This window comes from Hemiscyllium ocellatum, unplaced genomic scaffold, assembly GCF_020745735.1.
Source record: "Hemiscyllium ocellatum isolate sHemOce1 unplaced genomic scaffold, sHemOce1.pat.X.cur. scaffold_1785_pat_ctg1, whole genome shotgun sequence".
Taxonomy (NCBI): Eukaryota; Metazoa; Chordata; class Chondrichthyes; order Orectolobiformes; family Hemiscylliidae; genus Hemiscyllium; species Hemiscyllium ocellatum.
Window position 1 is genome coordinate 37,223 of NW_026867877.1, and position 14,133 is coordinate 51,355.

At 53.7% G+C, this 14,133-nt stretch overlaps 4 non-coding genes across 4 annotated transcripts; all 4 read left to right on the forward strand.

Annotated features, from left to right (window-relative positions):
• The first annotated feature begins 1,151 nt into the window (after positions 1-1,151).
• Positions 1,152-1,343, forward strand: LOC132810566 (U2 spliceosomal RNA). Its single transcript, XR_009642931.1, has one exon. It is a non-coding gene; the product is annotated as a U2 spliceosomal RNA (small nuclear RNA).
• A 1,799-nt stretch (positions 1,344-3,142) lies between these two features.
• On the forward strand, positions 3,143-3,334 carry LOC132810567 (U2 spliceosomal RNA). The gene has a single exon (XR_009642932.1). It is a non-coding gene; the product is annotated as a U2 spliceosomal RNA (small nuclear RNA).
• Positions 3,335-5,132: 1,798 nt separating this feature from the next.
• LOC132810568 (U2 spliceosomal RNA) lies at positions 5,133-5,324 on the forward strand. The gene has a single exon (XR_009642933.1). It is a non-coding gene; the product is annotated as a U2 spliceosomal RNA (small nuclear RNA).
• A 1,798-nt stretch (positions 5,325-7,122) lies between these two features.
• LOC132810569 (U2 spliceosomal RNA) lies at positions 7,123-7,314 on the forward strand. The gene has a single exon (XR_009642934.1). It is a non-coding gene; the product is annotated as a U2 spliceosomal RNA (small nuclear RNA).
• Positions 7,315-14,133: the final 6,819 nt, after the last annotated feature.

A 14,133-nucleotide genomic window follows, 5' to 3' on the forward strand; every position in this document is an offset into this window, starting at 1 on the left:
TTTAGTAGCTACGTCTGTACGTAAAGATTATTCACGCAGACGATCGCCCAAGGCTGGAACTGGCTTCAGCTCCCTGGTGCCACCAGGCAGCCGTACTAACCACTGATCCACTGTGCCACCCGTACGATTTGGAACGATTTGTCATCATTTGCGGTGCAAGTAGCGAAACAGTTGTCAGTTTGTCAACTGGGTCGGATTATAATGTTGTCAGCGATCTGCAGCAATGTGAACGGAGATGTCGAATCGAGCTGCTGGTGGTGATGAGGCACGCTTGCAGCGTGACATGTTTACACGGGGAGATCAGCTCCCTCCCCATTCTCCACAGAGAGTCGGATACAAGTAGAGAGGATATTGAAAGTGGACGATAAAGAAAGGGTGCACGGACGTAATTCGCTTTTCGCAACTTTTCGGATTGATGCGGAATGCCGAGGAGCGAATCCTGTACGTGAGGGAAACGATGATTGGCATTTATGGGCAAGCTACACCAACACAAGGGGAGGCAATGAATAGGATCTTTCCGTCAAGGCCAACATTTCTCGCCCATGCCGAGATCAGCCTGGTGGTGAGCTGCTCTCTCGAACCGCTGCAGTCCAAGTGCTGTCGGTAGCCCCGCGATGCTGTTTGGGCGGGGATTCCCGATTTTGACCCGGTAACACCGGAGGAACAAGGACATATTTGCAATTCAGGACAGCGAGTGCCTCGGCGGGGGGAGAACTTGCGAATGGTGGTGTTCCCGTGGATCTGCTGCCGTCATCCTTCGAGGCTGCGTTGGCCATGGGTTTGCAAGGTGCTGCCTGAGGAATTCTGGTGAATCTTGTAGATGCCGGGGGAATGAATGACCCTGCCGGGGGAATGAATGACCCTGCCGCCGCCGCTGTCCCCGATCACCGGGAGAAACCTCTCTGCAGTCGACCTGACGTGCAGTGGCTCCGGCCCGTGCCATCTGATTGGTCGTCAGCGCGACCTACGCGGCTACGTAACAGAAAAGCACGGGGAAAGCACAGCGACTGCTGCAGAGTGATCTTCCGGTCTGGTTGGATATCTTGGAAGGAAGGTAGACGGTAAGGGAATAAAGGAACTTTGAATATCATCAAACTGATGGAAAGGATAGTCGGCAAATATGACCTCCACCGTTGGAGTATTAATGTGCTATCGCTTCTCGGCCTTTTGGCTTGGAATATGTGTAGTTTCTGTTCTTATCAGTTTAATCGCTGATATCTCCCGAAGGTGGGAGTGTTTGTATTAAATGGATTTTTGGAGCAGGGAGATGGCTTAAGGGCTTGCTCTGTCCTCTCCATGTATCAGCCTGGTATTGCAGTGTTTCCAGGAATGGTGCACCCAACGTCTACCCAAGTTCAAAAGCAGGTGAATGCAATGTGAATCTCTTGCCTTTGCTAGTTTGCCGTGTTGATGGCAGTCAGTGATTGTTGCATCTATTGTCTTTTCAGTTGCAGGAAACTATCGTCTTTTGTTACGGGTTTTCTGTCTTATGAACCTGCTCTGCAGTTACCTGATGAAGGTGCAGCACGCTGAAAGCCAGGACAGGGGTAACCCCAACGTGCTACAGGGAACATTCTGGAACCAGGGGCCTGCCAGGAAGGTAACTTGCCAATTTGAATGAATGGATTTGCCCTTGTCTGCCGTTTTGGGCTTCTGCGGTCGTTCTTGGAACGTATCCCACCGATGGTACGGCGGTGGCGGGGGGTGGGGTGACTGCTGTAATTTCAAAGAACCCCGTTGGGCTGAAACCTGGTGTTGTGGGATTTTTAACACAGTCAAATCAGGTTGTGGGATCCCATGACTCAGCCAATGTCAAATGGCTATCAGATCAGCCCCCACAGCCCCTTCCCAACCCCCCCGCCTCCCCCCCCACCCCCGAGGCAACAAATTTATCCTAATATTTTCTTGAACAAGAAAGAAATGTCTTTAGTCTGTTTCCTGAATAGAGTGAAACCCCCATCTCTGTTTGTTTCTTCGCAAACTACTGTACGGAAGCGACCTGCTTTAGTAGCTACGTCTGTACGTAAAGATTATTCACGCAGACGATCGCCCAAGGCTGGAACTGGCTTCAGCTCCCTGGTGCCACCAGGCAGCCGTACTAACCACTGATCCACTGTGCCACCCGTACGATTTGGAACGATTTGTCATCATTTGCGGTGCAAGTAGCGAAACAGTTGTCAGTTTGTCAACTGGGTCGGATTATAATGTTGTCAGCGATCTGCAGCAATGTGAACGGAGATGTCGAATCGAGCTGCTGGTGGTGATGAGGCGCGCTTGCAGCGTGACATGTTTACACGGGGAGATCAGCTCCCTCCCCATTCTCCACAGAGAGTCGGATACAAGTAGAGAGGATATTGAAAGTGGACGATAAAGAAAGGGTGCACGGACGTAATTCGCTTTTCGCAACTTTTCGGATTGATGCGGAATGCCGAGGAGCGAATCCTGTACGTGAGGGAAACGATGATTGGCATTTATGGGCAAGCTACACCAACACAAGGGGAGGCAATGAATAGGATCTTTCCGTCAAGGCCAACATTTCTCGCCCATGCCGAGATCAGCCTGGTGGTGAGCTGCTCTCTCGAACCGCTGCAGTCCAAGTGCTGTCGGTAGCCCCGCGATGCTGTTTGGGCGGGGATTCCCGATTTTGACCCGGTAACACCGGAGGAACAAGGACATATTTGCAATTCAGGACAGCGAGTGCCTCGGCGGGGGGGAGAACTTGCGAATGGTGGTGTTCCCGTGGATCTGCTGCCGTCATCCTTCGAGGCTGCGTTGGCCATGGGTTTGCAAGGTGCTGCCTGAGGAATTCTGGTGAATCTTGTAGATGCCGGGGGAATGAATGACCCTGCCGCCGCCGCTGTCCCCGATCACCGGGAGAAACCTCTCTGCAGTCGACCTGACGTGCGGTGGCTCCGGCCCGTGCCATCTGATTGGTCGTCAGCGCGACCTACGCGGCTACGTAACAGATGGACAGAAAAGCACGGGGAAAGCACAGCGACTGCTGCAGAGTGATCTTCCGGTCTGGTTGGATATCTTGGAAGGAAGGTAGACGGTAAGGGAATAAAGGAACTTTGAATATCATCAAACTGATGGAAAGGATAGTCGGCAAATATGACCTCCACCGTTGGAGTATTAATGTGCTATCGCTTCTCGGCCTTTTGGCTTGGAATATGTGTAGTTTCTGTTCTTATCAGTTTAATCGCTGATATCTCCCGAAGGTGGGAGTGTTTGTATTAAATGGATTTTTGGAGCAGGGAGATGGCTTAAGGGCTTGCTCTGTCCTCTCCATGTATCAGCCTGGTATTGCAGTGTTTCCAGGAATGGTGCACCCAACGCTTACCCAAGTTCAAAAGCAGGTGAATGCAATGTGAATCTCTTGCCTTTGCTAGTTTGCCGTGTTGATGGCAGTCAGTGATTGTTGCATCTATTGTCTTTTCAGTTGCAGGAAACTATCGTCTTTTGTTACGGGTTTTCTGTCTTATGAACCTGCTCTGCAGTTACCTGATGAAGGTGCAGCACGCTGAAAGCCAGGACAGGGGTAACCCCAACGTGCTACAGGGAACATTCTGGAACCAGGGGCCTGCCAGGAAGGTAACTTGCCAATTTGAATGAATGGATTTGCCCTTGTCTGCCGTTTTGGGCTTCTGCGGTCGTTCTTGGAACGTATCCCACCGATGGTACGGCGGTGGCGGGGGGTGGGGTGACTGCTGTAATTTCAAAGAACCCCGTTGGGCTGAAACCTGGTGTTGTGGGATTTTTAACACAGTCAAATCAGGTTGTGGGATCCCATGACTCAGCCAATGTCAAATGGCTATCAGATCAGCCCCCACAGCCCCTTCCCAACCCCCCCGCCTCCCCCCCCACCCCCGAGGCAACAAATTTATCCTAATATTTTCTTGAACAAGAAAGAAATGTCTTTAGTCTGTTTCCTGAATAGAGTGAAACCCCCATCTCTGTTTGTTTCTTCGCAAACTACTGTACGGAAGCGACCTGCTTTAGTAGCTACGTCTGTACGTAAAGATTATTCACGCAGACGATCGCCCAAGGCTGGAACTGGCTTCAGCTCCCTGGTGCCACCAGGCAGCCGTACTAACCACTGATCCACTGTGCCACCCGTACGATTTGGAACGATTTGTCATCATTTGCGGTGCAAGTAGCGAAACAGTTGTCAGTTTGTCAACTGGGTCGGATTATAATGTTGTCAGCGATCTGCAGCAATGTGAACGGAGATGTCGAATCGAGCTGCTGGTGGTGATGAGGCGCGCTTGCAGCGTGACATGTTTACACGGGGAGATCAGCTCCCTCCCCATTCTCCACAGAGAGTCGGATACAAGTAGAGAGGATATTGAAAGTGGACGATAAAGAAAGGGTGCACGGACGTAATTCGCTTTTCGCAACTTTTCGGATTGATGCGGAATGCCGAGGAGCGAATCCTGTACGTGAGGGAAACGATGATTGGCATTTATGGGCAAGCTACACCAACACAAGGGGAGGCAATGAATAGGATCTTTCCGTCAAGGCCAACATTTCTCGCCCATGCCGAGATCAGCCTGGTGGTGAGCTGCTCTCTCGAACCGCTGCAGTCCAAGTGCTGTCGGTAGCCCCGCGATGCTGTTTGGGCGGGGATTCCCGATTTTGACCCGGTAACACCGGAGGAACAAGGACATATTTGCAATTCAGGACAGCGAGTGCCTCGGCGGGGGGAGAACTTGCGAATGGTGGTGTTCCCGTGGATCTGCTGCCGTCATCCTTCGAGGCTGCGTTGGCCATGGGTTTGCAAGGTGCTGCCTGAGGAATTCTGGTGAATCTTGTAGATGCCGGGGGAATGAATGACCCTGCCGCCGCCGCTGTCCCCGATCACCGGGAGAAACCTCTCTGCAGTCGACCTGACGTGCGGTGGCTCCGGCCCGTGCCATCTGATTGGTCGTCAGCGCGACCTACGCGGCTACGTAACAGATGGACAGAAAAGCACGGGGAAAGCACAGCGACTGCTGCAGAGTGATCTTCCGGTCTGGTTGGATATCTTGGAAGGAAGGTAGACGGTAAGGGAATAAAGGAACTTTGAATATCATCAAACTGATGGAAAGGATAGTCGGCAAATATGACCTCCACCGTTGGAGTATTAATGTGCTATCGCTTCTCGGCCTTTTGGCTTGGAATATGTGTAGTTTCTGTTCTTATCAGTTTAATCGCTGATATCTCCCGAAGGTGGGAGTGTTTGTATTAAATGGATTTTTGGAGCAGGGAGATGGCTTAAGGGCTTGCTCTGTCCTCTCCATGTATCAGCCTGGTATTGCAGTGTTTCCAGGAATGGTGCACCCAACGCTTACCCAAGTTCAAAAGCAGGTGAATGCAATGTGAATCTCTTGCCTTTGCTAGTTTGCCGTGTTGATGGCAGTCAGTGATTGTTGCATCTATTGTCTTTTCAGTTGCAGGAAACTATCGTCTTTTGTTACGGGTTTTCTGTCTTATGAACCTGCTCTGCAGTTACCTGATGAAGGTGCAGCACGCTGAAAGCCAGGACAGGGGTAACCCCAACGTGCTACAGGGAACATTCTGGAACCAGGGGCCTGCCAGGAAGGTAACTTGCCAATTTGAATGAATGGATTTGCCCTTGTCTGCCGTTTTGGGCTTCTGCGGTCGTTCTTGGAACGTATCCCACCGATGGTACGGCGGTGGCGGGGGGTGGGGTGACTGCTGTAATTTCAAAGAACCCCGTTGGGCTGAAACCTGGTGTTGTGGGATTTTTAACACAGTCAAATCAGGTTGTGGGATCCCATGACTCAGCCAATGTCAAATGGCTATCAGATCAGCCCCCACAGCCCCTTCCCAACCCCCCGCCTCCCCCCCCACCCCCGAGGCAACAAATTTATCCTAATATTTTCTTGAACAAGAAAGAAATGTCTTTAGTCTGTTTCCTGAATAGAGTGAAACCCCCATCTCTGTTTGTTTCTTCGCAAACTACTGTACGGAAGCGACCTGCTTTAGTAGCTACGTCTGTACGTAAAGATTATTCACGCAGACGATCGCCCAAGGCTGGAACTGGCTTCAGCTCCCTGGTGCCACCAGGCAGCCGTACTAACCACTGATCCACTGTGCCACCCGTACGATTTGGAACGATTTGTCATCATTTGCGGTGCAAGTAGCGAAACAGTTGTCAGTTTGTCAACTGGGTCGGATTATAATGTTGTCAGCGATCTGCAGCAATGTGAACGGAGATGTCGAATCGAGCTGCTGGTGGTGATGAGGCGCGCTTGCAGCGTGACATGTTTACACGGGGAGATCAGCTCCCTCCCCATTCTCCACAGAGAGTCGGATACAAGTAGAGAGGATATTGAAAGTGGACGATAAAGAAAGGGTGCACGGACGTAATTCGCTTTTCGCAACTTTTCGGATTGATGCGGAATGCCGAGGAGCGAATCCTGTACGTGAGGGAAACGATGATTGGCATTTATGGGCAAGCTACACCAACACAAGGGGAGGCAATGAATAGGATCTTTCCGTCAAGGCCAACATTTCTCGCCCATGCCGAGATCAGCCTGGTGGTGAGCTGCTCTCTCGAACCGCTGCAGTCCAAGTGCTGTCGGTAGCCCCGCGATGCTGTTTGGGCGGGGATTCCCGATTTTGACCCGGTAACACCGGAGGAACAAGGACATATTTGCAATTCAGGACAGCGAGTGCCTCGGCGGGGGGGAGAACTTGCGAATGGTGGTGTTCCCGTGGATCTGCTGCCGTCATCCTTCGAGGCTGCGTTGGCCATGGGTTTGCAAGGTGCTGCCTGAGGAATTCTGGTGAATCTTGTAGATGCCGGGGGAATGAATGACCCTGCCGCCGCCGCTGTCCCCGATCACCGGGAGAAACCTCTCTGCAGTCGACCTGACGTGCGGTGGCTCCGGCCCGTGCCATCTGATTGGTCGTCAGCGCGACCTACGCGGCTACGTAACAGATGGACAGAAAAGCACGGGGAAAGCACAGCGACTGCTGCAGAGTGATCTTCCGGTCTGGTTGGATATCTTGGAAGGAAGGTAGACGGTAAGGGAATAAAGGAACTTTGAATATCATCAAACTGATGGAAAGGATAGTCGGCAAATATGACCTCCACCGTTGGAGTATTAATGTGCTATCGCTTCTCGGCCTTTTGGCTTGGAATATGTGTAGTTTCTGTTCTTATCAGTTTAATCGCTGATATCTCCCGAAGGTGGGAGTGTTTGTATTAAATGGATTTTTGGAGCAGGGAGATGGCTTAAGGGCTTGCTCTGTCCTCTCCATGTATCAGCCTGGTATTGCAGTGTTTCCAGGAATGGTGCACCCAACGCTTACCCAAGTTCAAAAGCAGGTGAATGCAATGTGAATCTCTTGCCTTTGCTAGTTTGCCGTGTTGATGGCAGTCAGTGATTGTTGCATCTATTGTCTTTTCAGTTGCAGGAAACTATCGTCTTTTGTTACGGGTTTTCTGTCTTATGAACCTGCTCTGCAGTTACCTGATGAAGGTGCAGCACGCTGAAAGCCAGGACAGGGGTAACCCCAACGTGCTACAGGGAACATTCTGGAACCAGGGGCCTGCCAGGAAGGTAACTTGCCAATTTGAATGAATGGATTTGCCCTTGTCTGCCGTTTTGGGCTTCTGCGGTCGTTCTTGGAACGTATCCCACCGATGGTACGGCGGTGGCGGGGGGTGGGGTGACTGCTGTAATTTCAAAGAACCCCGTTGGGCTGAAACCTGGTGTTGTGGGATTTTTAACACAGTCAAATCAGGTTGTGGGATCCCATGACTCAGCCAATGTCAAATGGCTATCAGATCAGCCCCCACAGCCCCTTCCCAACCCCCCCGCCTCCCCCCCCACCCCCGAGGCAACAAATTTATCCTAATATTTTCTTGAACAAGGAAGAAATGTCTTTAGTCTGTTTCCTGAATAGAGTGAAACCCCCATCTCTGTTTGTTTCTTCGCAAACTACTGTACGGAAGCGACCTGCTTTAGTAGCTACGTCTGTACGTAAAGATTATTCACGCAGACGATCGCCCAAGGCTGGAACTGGCTTCAGCTCCCTGGTGCCACCAGGCAGCCGTACTAACCACTGATCCACTGTGCCACCCGTACGATTTGGAACGATTTGTCATCATTTGCGGTGCAAGTAGCGAAACAGTTGTCAGTTTGTCAACTGGGTCGGATTATAATGTTGTCAGCGATCTGCAGCAATGTGAACGGAGATGTCGAATCGAGCTGCTGGTGGTGATGAGGCGCGCTTGCAGCGTGACATGTTTACACGGGGAGATCAGCTCCCTCCCCATTCTCCACAGAGAGTCGGATACAAGTAGAGAGGATATTGAAAGTGGACGATAAAGAAAGGGTGCACGGACGTAATTCGCTTTTCGCAACTTTTCGGATTGATGCGGAATGCCGAGGAGCGAATCCTGTACGTGAGGGAAACGATGATTGGCATTTATGGGCAAGCTACACCAACACAAGGGGAGGCAATGAATAGGATCTTTCCGTCAAGGCCAACATTTCTCGCCCATGCCGAGATCAGCCTGGTGGTGAGCTGCTCTCTCGAACCGCTGCAGTCCAAGTGCTGTCGGTAGCCCCGCGATGCTGTTTGGGCGGGGATTCCCGATTTTGACCCGGTAACACCGGAGGAACAAGGACATATTTGCAATTCAGGACAGCGAGTGCCTCGGCGGGGGGGAGAACTTGCGAATGGTGGTGTTCCCGTGGATCTGCTGCCGTCATCCTTCGAGGCTGCGTTGGCCATGGGTTTGCAAGGTGCTGCCTGAGGAATTCTGGTGAATCTTGTAGATGCCGGGGGAATGAATGACCCTGCCGCCGCCGCTGTCCCCGATCACCGGGAGAAACCTCTCTGCAGTCGACCTGACGTGCGGTGGCTCCGGCCCGTGCCATCTGATTGGTCGTCAGCGCGACCTACGCGGCTACGTAACAGATGGACAGAAAAGCACGGGGAAAGCACAGCGACTGCTGCAGAGTGATCTTCCGGTCTGGTTGGATATCTTGGAAGGAAGGTAGACGGTAAGGGAATAAAGGAACTTTGAATATCATCAAACTGATGGAAAGGATAGTCGGCAAATATGACCTCCACCGTTGGAGTATTAATGTGCTATCGCTTCTCGGCCTTTTGGCTTGGAATATGTGTAGTTCCTGAGGTCCAGAGGAAGAGATTCTGCTCGAGAGCTGCAGGTTCGACGCTGCAGAAGTGCGCTGGCGGGAGAAAAACCAAGGGGTTCGTGTTGCGAGTCGTTGGAGCTGCTGGAGACCATCGCTGGATCGTGATTGGCCGCTGGAGGATCGTTTGGTTGTGCTGACCTGCTCTTGGTGGATCTTTATGCTGGCTTCGGCCTAACGCCAATTCAGGTATCAGCCAACCTCAGAGCTATGGCCTCAGCAGCCGCTCGCAGCCCTGGCCAGGGCATTCGCAACACAGTCAGGGTGACTGTGAAGAAGGTGGAGGAGCACACACCGGTCGATCGGACGGTGTTTGTGAAGAAGGTTTTGCTGGAGTGCTGTGGGTTTGCAGCAGCGGACGTGTACTGCCTGCAGGATTTCCCTGGGGCAGGCTACTTCGACGTGACCTTCAGGAGCGTGAAGCATTGTGAGCAGCTCCTGAAGGTCTTCAAGGAGAAGGAAGGGGAACCTCTGTTCTCCATCTTGTCGGCGGTCCCGTTGTGTGTGCTTCCTGCGCAGAGGAGTCGGGTTGTGACAATCCAAATGTACAACCCTTACGTCCCAGCGGCAGATGTTCTCACCTTCTTGAAGAGGTATGTCCAGGTGGAAGGCGAAAGCACCGATGTGGTCGATCCTTTCGGGATCTGGACCAGTAAGCGGCAGGTCAAGGTAACCCTGAGGGTCGATGGCAGCGGGAACATCCTCCACCCACCCTCCAGCTTCGCCATCGGAGGAAGCAGAGGTTACCTGACGTACGCAGGGCAGCCGAAGGTGTGCCGAACCTGCGGGAGGTCAGGCCACATGGCGGCCGACTGTAAGGTGACTGTATGCCGAAATTGCAAACAGGAAGGCCACCTGACCAAGGATTGCAAGGAGGCCAAGAACTGTAACCTGTGCGGAGAGGCGGGCCACATGTACAAGGCCTGTCCAAGACGAGGAGCCGCCACTTACGCACAGATGGCCAGAGGTGGCAACACGAGCCGGGGACCGCCAAAGCCCAGCAGGGCACCACAAGATAGCACGGAAACGGTGCCTGGAGACACCCAGAAGGAAGAGCAGGCGGTAGCGGAGCAGACGGCAGACAGCGGGGAGGTACAGCAGCCGATCCAAGCTCCTTCAAGGCAGACGGAGGAAATGGAAGAGGAGGAATCAAAGGAGGCAGATGACTGGATCACAGTCAGAAATAGGAAGAGGAAACCTGTCTCGGGCCCCAAAGCCACCCAGAGAAGGGGGAAACGACACCTCCAAGCCGAGGATACAGGCAGCTCTTCTGATGGTGAGGACGGGCGCAAGAAGGGTCGCCACCAGAGGAAGAGACAGAGCGCCATGGGGAGAAAGGAGGGCAGCACCACCCAAGAAGGGAAAGACGATCCCTCTGTGGGGATGGGTAAAGGCCTCCCCCTACCCGGTGAGAACCAAGAGGTGTCCACCGGCCCACAGCTCCAGGTAACTGGGAGCAGCGGTCCTGTGACAGCCCCACTGTCAGATGGAGAACTGGACGGTGCGGACCCTGGGCTTGACACAAAGACACCGGAGCGGGGAAATGGCTCCAGCGTGGAGCCGGACAGCTACCTCAGCCCTGGGATGGTCCAGCAGTTTGCCGTCACCACGGGGATGCACGCAGCTACCCCAGAGGAGCAAGACCAGCAGCAAATGGACACTATTAACCTTGTAAATTGTTAAAATGGGGTTTAAAGTTGCCAGCATCAATGTGCGTAGCATCAAATCGGCTACGCGATGTGTTTCAACGATGGCCTTCCTGGCCAGCGTTAAAGCCGACCTCCTGTTTCTGCAGGAGTGTGGGATACCGCACCTCAGCAGCTACAGGAGATGGTCGAGCTTGTGGGCCCATGGGCAGTCAGTTTGGTCGGGGGGCAACGATAGCCGCGCCTCCGGCCTGGGTATCCTGTTGCGAGGAAGCAACTTCACCATCTCCGAGGTTAAGGAGGTGGTGGGCGGGCGCCTCCTCGTCGCCGACGTTATGTACAGGAATGCTCCCCTGAGACTGATCAATGTGTACGCCCCAGTGGGTAAGAGTGAACGGTTGGCCGTCCTGCAGCAGCTTCCACTGTTGCTGGCTACGTCCAGGCCGGTCATTCTGGCCGGAGACTTCAACTGTATCATTGATGCAGATGGACGATCCGGCGGGGGGGACAGTAAACTGGACGCCACGTCCAGAGCCCTGATGGACGCGGTAAAAGATGCCAAGCTGCACGACGTCTTCAGCACCCCTGCAGACGGAGCGCAGCGTAGATACACCTGGTCACGGGCAGACGGGTCTATCCGCTCAAGGATAGATTACCTGTTTGTGTCCCGAACGCTCTCGGTCAGATCCACCGACGTCAAGCCGGTGTTCTTCTCTGACCACTGCCTCCTGCTGGCCGACTGTCACCTACAGGACGAGCAGCGGGCGGGTAAGGGAACGTGGAAGCTGAACACTAAGCTGTTGACCCCGGGAAACATTGAGGAGCTCAAGAGGGACTACGCAGGTTGGAGAACCGTGAAGCCCCTCTTTGAGTCTCCAGCAGACTGGTGGGAAACAGTTAAAGGGAACATCAAGAGGTTCTTCATCCTCAAAGGTGTTCAGGAGGCGAGAGAGAGGCGGGGAAAACTGTCCCAGCTCCAGGAAAGTATGCAGAACCTGCTCCTGCTGCAGACGATGGGGGTCGATGTCACGGAGGACCTCAAGGAGGTGAAGGGCCAGCAAGCCTCGCTCTTTGCCTCAGAGGCCTCCAAGATAATCTTCCGGTCCAGGGTCCGCTCGGTGGAGCAGGACGAGACGTGCTCACGTTTCTTCTTCCAGAAGGTGCACAAAGAGAGCTCTGTGCTCAGCAGCCTGAAGGAAGAAGACGGCTCGACAACGTCATCTCAGGCTGACGTCATGAGGATCAGTAAATCCTTCTATGCCAGTCTGTATGACGCGAAGCCGACCGACAGCGCGGCCTCCCAGTCGTTCCTGTCGTCTATCACGGAGGTCTTAGACGACAGAACACGCGAGAGGCTGGACCAGCCGCTATCTCTGGACGAGCTGACCAAGGCCCTCGAGTCCTTCGAAAAGAATAAAACTCCCGGAAGCGATGGCTTACCGGTCGAGCTCTATTCCGCTCTGTGGGACTTGATTGGCCAGGACCTGCTGGAGGTGTATGTCAGTATGCTTCGGGCAGGTACCATGAGCGAATCCATGAGGAAAGGCATCATCACCCTCATCTATAAGCGGAAGGGGGAGAGCGAGGAACTCAAAAATTGGAGACCGATCACACTGTTGAATGCAGATTACAAAATCCTGTCAAAGGTAATTGCCAACCGGGTCAGGTCTGCTCTGGGGTCGGTGATTCACCCTGACCAAACCTGTGCTGTGCCAGGCAGGAAGATCGCTGAGAGTCTCGCACTCCTCAGGGATACGATCGCCTACGTGCAGGACAGAGGGTTGGACGCCTGCCTGATCAGCCTGGACCAGGAGAAAGCCTTTGACAGGATATCACACATGTATATGAGAGATGTTCTCTCCAAAATGGGCTTTGGGGAGGGAATCTGCAATTGGATCAGACTGCTCTACACCAACATTGTCAGTGCAGTCTCAATCAATGGGTGGGAATCAGATAGCTTCCCAGTCAGATCTGGAGTAAGGCAGGGCTGCCCTCTCTCTCCTGCCTTGTTTGTGTGCTGCATAGAGCCATTTGCCGAGTCCATCAGGAAGGATGCGAGCCTGAGAGGGGTGACTATTCCGGGCAGCGGGGGCCTGCAGGTTAAGGCCTCCCTGTACATGGATGACGTCGCCGTTTTCTGCTCGGATCCGCTGTCCGTGCGCAGACTCATGTGCATTTGTGACCAGTTCGAACGGGCCTCGGGGGCCAAGGTAAACCGAGGCAAGAGCGAGGCCATGCTCTTCGGGAACTGGGCCGACCAATCCTCGATCCCCTTCACCGTCAGGACCGACCACCTGAAGGTGCTGGGTATTTGGTTCGGGGGGGCTGGGGCGTGCGCCAAGTCTTGGGAGGAGCGTATCAGTAAAGTGAGGCAGAAACTGGGCAGATGGAGGCTACGGTCGCTCTCCATCACGGGAAAAAACCTGGTCATCAGGTGTGAGGCACTGTCATTGCTGTTGTACGTGGCACAGGTCTGGCCTATTCCCAGAACCTGCGCCGCTGCAGTCGTCCGGGCCATCTTCCAGTTCATATGGAGTTCAAAGATGGACCGGGTCCGAAGGGACTCACTGTACAAAGATCTGGGCAACGGGGGAAAAAATACACCCAATGCCACCCTCACCCTGATGGCCACCTTTGTGTGTGGCTGCATCAAGCTGTGCGTGGATCCCCGGTACGCAAACACCAAGTGTCACTACGTACTGAGGTTCTACCTGTCCCCGGTGTTGCGAAGGATGGGCCTGGCCTCGCTGCCGCGGAACGCTCCGAGTAGTTGGACCGTTCCGTACCACCTGTCCTTCGTGGAGAAATTTCTGAAGAAAAACACCTTTGACCACAAGTCCATCAGGAAGTGGTCAGCACGTAGCGTCCTCGAGACCCTTCGGGAAAAGGAGAGGGCGGATCCTGTTGAGTGGTTCCCTGAGCAGACTGTCAAAGCAATTTGGCAGAATGCCTCATCGCCAGAACTTTCCAACAAGCACCAAGACATGGCTTGGCTGGTGGTGAGAAGGGCTCTACCTGTGAGATCGTTTATGCACGCCCGGACTCTCAGCCGCACCGCACGCTGCCCTCGAAGCGGCTGCGGGGGGGACGAGACTGTCACACACCTCCTTCTGGAATGTGCCTATGCAGAGGAAGTCTGGAGAGGAATGCAGTGGTATTTGTCGAGGTTCGTCCCGAGCAGCGCCGTGACGCGGGACTCCGTGCTCTACGGCCTGTTCCCCGGGACGCACACCGAGACGAACATCAACTGCGCCTGGAGGATCATCAACTCGGTGAAGGTCGCTCTCTGGGCGGTCCGAAACCTGTTGATC